This window comes from Rutidosis leptorrhynchoides, chromosome 2 (genome assembly GCF_046630445.1).
Source record: "Rutidosis leptorrhynchoides isolate AG116_Rl617_1_P2 chromosome 2, CSIRO_AGI_Rlap_v1, whole genome shotgun sequence".
Lineage (NCBI taxonomy): Eukaryota > Viridiplantae > Streptophyta > Magnoliopsida > Asterales > Asteraceae > Rutidosis > Rutidosis leptorrhynchoides.
The window spans coordinates 71,340,519-71,346,948 of NC_092334.1; positions in this window are offsets into that span (position 1 = coordinate 71,340,519).

Here is a 6,430-nt window from a genome sequence, read left to right on the forward strand (position 1 = left end):
ATCAAGACAAGTACCTTATACCGTTGGGAAGGTAATTTGACGAGGAAAACAACTAAACACATTTCATCAATCAATCTACCTATTACAACAACCAAAACCGCATCTAATGCTTAACATTAACCGCATACAAGTTCATAAATGCAATTCAATGATTCGGGCAACCAATTTACATGAATGATATGCCGTTTCGAAGGTAATCAAGCATACAATCCAACTAAACACTTACCAATAATAATCCATGGCATTCAATGCATCACAAGTCCATTTCAAGTTCATCAAACCCTAACCCAAATTCACCAAAATCACTAATCAAGTTCATGAAGTTTTCTAAGGCAACCTACACATCAAATTGAAGCTAGTGATGCTAGTAACACAATTAAAACATCAACTTTTAACATCTAACAACATATGATCATCCAAAATTCAAGAACAACACACCAAAATTCAAGTTCATGCTAGTTACACTAAAACAACGAGATCGAGCATACAAATTACATACACGACATCACAATGAGCCATAGACACTAACTAACACCATTTCAAGTCAAAAACACGAATTTAGATAAATCTAGAGTTTTAGAAATGTTACCCAAACGAGATGAAGTTGGTACCAAAATGAAGAGGATGAAGAGAGGATCACGAATATGTAATTTATTTTGTTGTAAGCCTCCTAGATCGGATTTAGATGATGATTGAATGAATTTGGTTTTGGGTGTGTGTTCTTGCTAGAGAGAAAGAGAGAGAGATGGAGGTGGGAATGAATGGGTGAAAGGGGTTGACCCTTTGACCTAGTCAAGGGTTTGATCCCTTATCAAGTTTAGTCCCTCAACTTTCGTTCGGGTGCGGGAATTACCTAAACGAGATAATTTAAAACGCGTATCAACGGGAGATGTTATAAACATATAACGGACTTTATATTAGTATAACGGAAAAGTAAATGGAAAAAGGCGGGATGTTACAACTATGACTTGACCTAATTTGTTAGACAAATATTGACCAACACATAAATATATATAATTAATTTAAGTTCGTGAATCCGAGGCCAACCTTGCACTTGTTCCATGACGTTATATGTATTTTTACTACGAAATACAGTATTGTAAGTTTCATTTACCTTTTTACCCTTTATATTTTTGGGACTGAGAATACATGCGCTTTTATACATGTTTGACGAAATAGACACAAGTAATTGAAACTACATTCTATGGTTGAATTATCAAAATCGAATATGCCCCTTTTTATTAAAGTCTGGTAATCTAAGAATTAGGGAACAGACACCCTAATTGACGCGAATCCTAAAGATAGATCTATTGGGCCTAACAAACCCCATCCAAAGTACCGGATGCTTTAGTACTTCGAAATTTATATCATGTCCGAAGGAGGATCCCGGAATGATAGGTGATATTCTTATATGTATCTAGTTAATGTCGGTTACCAGGTGTTCACCATATGAATGATTATTTTTGTCTCTATGCATGAGAGGTGTATTTATGATAACTGGAAATGAAATTCTTGTGGTCTATTAAAATGATGGAAATAAATGATTATGATAAACTAATGAACTCACCAACCTTTTGGTTGACACTTTAAAGCATGTTTATTCTCAGGTGTTAAAGAAATCTTCCACTGTGCATTTGCTCATTTTAAAGATATTACTTAAAGTCTTTCATAGCATATTTCGAAGAACGTTGCATTCGAGTCATTGAGTTCATCAAAGATTATTATTAAATCAATTTATAGTTGGATAGTGGATATTATGAAATGGTATGCATGCCTGTCAATTTTCGATATAAAGAAAGATTGTCTTTTAAAAACGAATGCAATGTTTGTAAAATGTATCATATAGAGGTCAAATACCTCGCAATATAATCATCTATTGTGAATCGTTTATAATGTATATGAACGGGTCCTTTCAGTTGGTATCAGAGCGGTGGTCTTAGCGAACCAGGTCTGCATTAGTATGTCTAACTGATAAGTCGATAGAATGCATTAGTGAGTCTGGACTTCGACCGTGTCTGCATGTTAAAAGTTTTGCTTATCATTTTGTGTCGAAAATTAACTACTTATCGTCCTCAGGAAATTACCTGCTTATCATTTTTAGTCTAAGACACGTCTTGCTGCATTGATTGCATGAATAGTGTATAGACAAAAATTCATATCTTAGCATATCTGCTAAATCATATCTTATCGTATCTGTTACTTTAAACTTTGCGTGACATATCCCGCAAAGTCCTCCGTAATCTATGAAATCTTTTGATCTATATATATATATATATATATATATATATATATATATATATATATATTCTATGTAATTAGAATACCATCCGTTAGCCAAAATCATTTCATATCGGAAAAAAAAATCCTTTATCCAATCGTACGAAATGGAATTCGTCATCAGTTCAAGTCACTCAGATTCCGAAATGGAATCCCATTCAAGCTCCGAAAGCAGTGTGACCGGAATAGATCAACCAATCAGACATCACCTATTCTGGATGAATTGGGGATGGGTTCGTAGCCTCCTCAATCATTGGAGACAAGAAGAAGGTGATCCCTTCCATCCACCACATTGCCCTCTTGACGAAGAACCTGAAGCACTTACCGGCGAACCTGTCCGAAACACCATGTTCTCGCTCATTTCCAGAGTATCTCGTCATGATTATATATTACATCAAATTTTAGATTTTATTTGTCCGCTCGTCTGAACCGACAATCACCCCGGTGTAATAGAAGAAGTCAACGAGCTTCGCGCTCGGGTAGTGGCTTTGGAGAATATGGTGCAGAGATTACAAACACCAGCAGCAGCATCAGCAGCATAACCAGTACCACCATCATCAATGCCAACAGTACCATTACCACCTCCAACCACAACCGCGTCGTAAACCTCAACTTCACAACCTGTCCCACGAGCATCAACGTCATACGCACCATAGATACCAAGGAGTACCAACAACAATAACTGACGAAGTATTAATTCATAACTTCATTAGCGAAACATTCTGCGGCGATTATGTAATCTCTAAAGTCTTAGAGATTATCTAATCTAGCCCTAACCATAAATCAGTTAAGCGAACCAAAATGATAGAAGGAAGAGTAGAAACCCTAACAAAAATGGTGTGTGATTAACAAGCTAAACTTTCTCTACCAACAACATCAACAGTACCGTCAGCGTTACCAGCATCGTTAGTACAGTCAACATCCGAATCAACAACACCGATAACATCACAAACTCCGTCAGTTCAAGAATCACTGTGGACATCATTACGAATCAATAACGTGTATATTGTATCAACGAGTTATGAAGAATTAACTCATTCCCTCTGAAGAAATTATATGTATATTATATATATATATATATATATATATATATATATATATATATATATATATATATATATATATATATATATATATATATATATATATATATTTTGAAATAAATCTTTCCGTGCTAAGCTATTGTGTGTGAATCTTAACTACTAGGTTAATTCATATTACAAATATGCAATAATGTACGTCCTTCAGCCGCAACTTAACCAGCGTTAACTACAATCTCTGTCGCAATTCAACAAATTTCAATTCATAATAAATCAAGTATATATTTGATTTTACACTTTCATCATCGATGTACCCGAAACTTTTCTGATAACATCATTCGTACTTTGCGAAATTCACAAGAATTCCACGAACCAAACATCATACATCAACAAATAACGAAGTATTGATTCATAATTTCAATGTCATTAAAGAAATACTACGTAAAAGTTATGTACTTTTTAAAGCCTTTAGGGATTATTCAATTCTAGTTTCAACCGTAAATCAAATGAGTTTAATTTAACATTAACTCATTAAATCTATGTTACATCTGAAGAAAATATACATATATATATTTTCATAAAGACTGTAATAAAATTCTTTTGTACAAAATATTAATTGTGAAATTTTTTTTAACGGGTAGGTAATACCCGAGAGATATATAAATTCACAAATAATATGTTACATTCTTCGAATCTGATTCAGCAAATCATCCATTATACTCCCTACTTTCACAACAATATACATTCTTTTATAGAAATCAAAACAACCATACTCATTCAAAATTTAATTTCATATTCTGATTTTGAAATCTCAAAATTCAACTCGAGATATGACCAAAATCATCACTCTTAGATCCTTACATCTTTCACAAGCTATATTTTGACTTAAAAACTGTGTTAGAACATCAAATGTATGTTAACGATTACAATCTGTGTTCAAACCCTTCAAAAATTTCTGAAGACACTTCGAATGATGAGCAATCGAGATGATGATCCTACCACATGTTACCCACAGTTATGTACCCGAAAAACTCTTGAAACCAAAGTAAAAGTTTAAACAACGTATCCACGTCAGATTCTTTGGCATTTATTAGCAAAAATAACTTTGCGACTCCTATTCAAAGTAGCCAGTTTTGTCACAGCTCCAGCAAGTCAACTTTGACTTTTCAGTCAGACTAACTTTATTATAACCTTGAGATATACACCATCGTTACCAGGGAACCTTTTACATTCTACCACATTATTAGCAGATGTACCAACAACTTCATTACCCTTTGACTTTAGCCTCTCCAAAAAGTTATTATAATTATTTATTGAAACCCCATCATTTACTCATTCGCATCTTGTAATGAGAATTGCCATACGAATCATTGGGAATTAGCAATCAGTATTTTGAAATCTCGCAGCATGTCTACGCCAACAGTTATATGTGTATATATAACGTCTATCTTCTGGACTTAATTTGAATGTGAAGTTTCTGAAAAACACTCCGAACTACGAATTGGTTCTCCGAAAATGGAAAAAATGCTGATAAAGCAGCAAAAACTATAAACGACTTTAAACGGTAAAAGCTGGATGATAATGATGAAGTGTGCTGGCAAAGCGCAAAAAAAGAGAAGTTTTGGAACTGGAAAACGGATTGAGCAAAGTAGGAAGGAGGCTGTGGACAAATTACAAAGACTGAACCTGACTTTAAAGGATCCAAATGATTCAGTACCTGCTGAAGTCATTAACGAATACCTTGCTCCTTACTCTAAGCCCCTACGGACAATATTCTTCATCATCCTCTAATATTAGAAATTCTAAAATATCATCATATCTTTCATTATAAATATCCTCCATATTTCTGAAGATATTTTCTTAATTTTTCTTATTTGAAATCATTTACCTCTTCGCGCTATCTGTATTACATCATAAAAGAAACTATTTTAGTTTCTAAATTCTGAAACATTCAAGTTTAAAATAGGAATATTTTGAAGTAGTGTTGGGAACTGAAGCATGAATTAGTATAATATAATGACACTTGATCAACGTGATTATATTACAGTAAGTCATGCTGAGTTTCTAAATGAAACGTGATGATTCACAGATCATAACATCATCATGTGCCATGTTATACGACTCTTGTATTCTATTTAACCTCTAAAATATCAAGAAAATATTTCTTGATGATTTGGCCTTTTCCAAGGTATTCTAGTAATTTGACAAGTCAAGATCGTGCCATCACAATTTCCTTCCTAGAACATTAACAATGTTCATTCCGAAATTCATATCTGTGAATTCGGGACCATTACAAGCGGTGCTTAATCGCAAGAAGAAGAAACGAAAGGATAAAACTCCGAAATAGAAATTGGGGTATAAATTGCAGCAAATAAAAGAGAGCATTAACTGTGAATGATAATGATTATAGAAGACAGAAGCAGAGACTTTGAAATATAAGAGAACATATAAAGCCCAACAACATATCAGAAATTATAAACCATATATTTCGATGCATATAGCAATATAAGACACAGGAGAACTAGAAACACTATAAACCCAAGAGTATAGTAGAAGTAAATAGATTCTTCCGGCGGTAGATGAAAAAGAAGAATGACCGATATGAAAGTTAGAAGTATATCGAGAATCAGAACTGGATGGAGCATATTGATGAATACTTTAAAATATGAGTTGAGGAGGAAAGAATAGAAGGTGATGAAACATGACTAGGAACTTAGAAATCAACAGATTTAACTCACATAATGGCGAAATAAGTGAATCAAACCCTCTAGTGAATAGGTTAAGTTTTTTTTTTTTGATTAATTTAGTCAAACCACAACTAAATCAAGTGTGATTAGATCAACACCTAGAGCTATTATTCACCACCTGGGTGATTTGAACTGAGAGAGAATCGGAGGAACTCACTAGATCTGAGTGTGTGTAACAAATGAGAGGGTTAACCTAAAATGAAGAACATAAGACTTTATATACCCCTGCTGTTGACTCACCCATACGATTCATTCATCACATGTACGAGTTGGCTTCATCAGCTACGGGTGATCACTCACTTGTGCCTTCTCATTTAGGTTGTAATTGTGACTTAGCTCAACATCAATCGTGCGTATGAGCCTGTC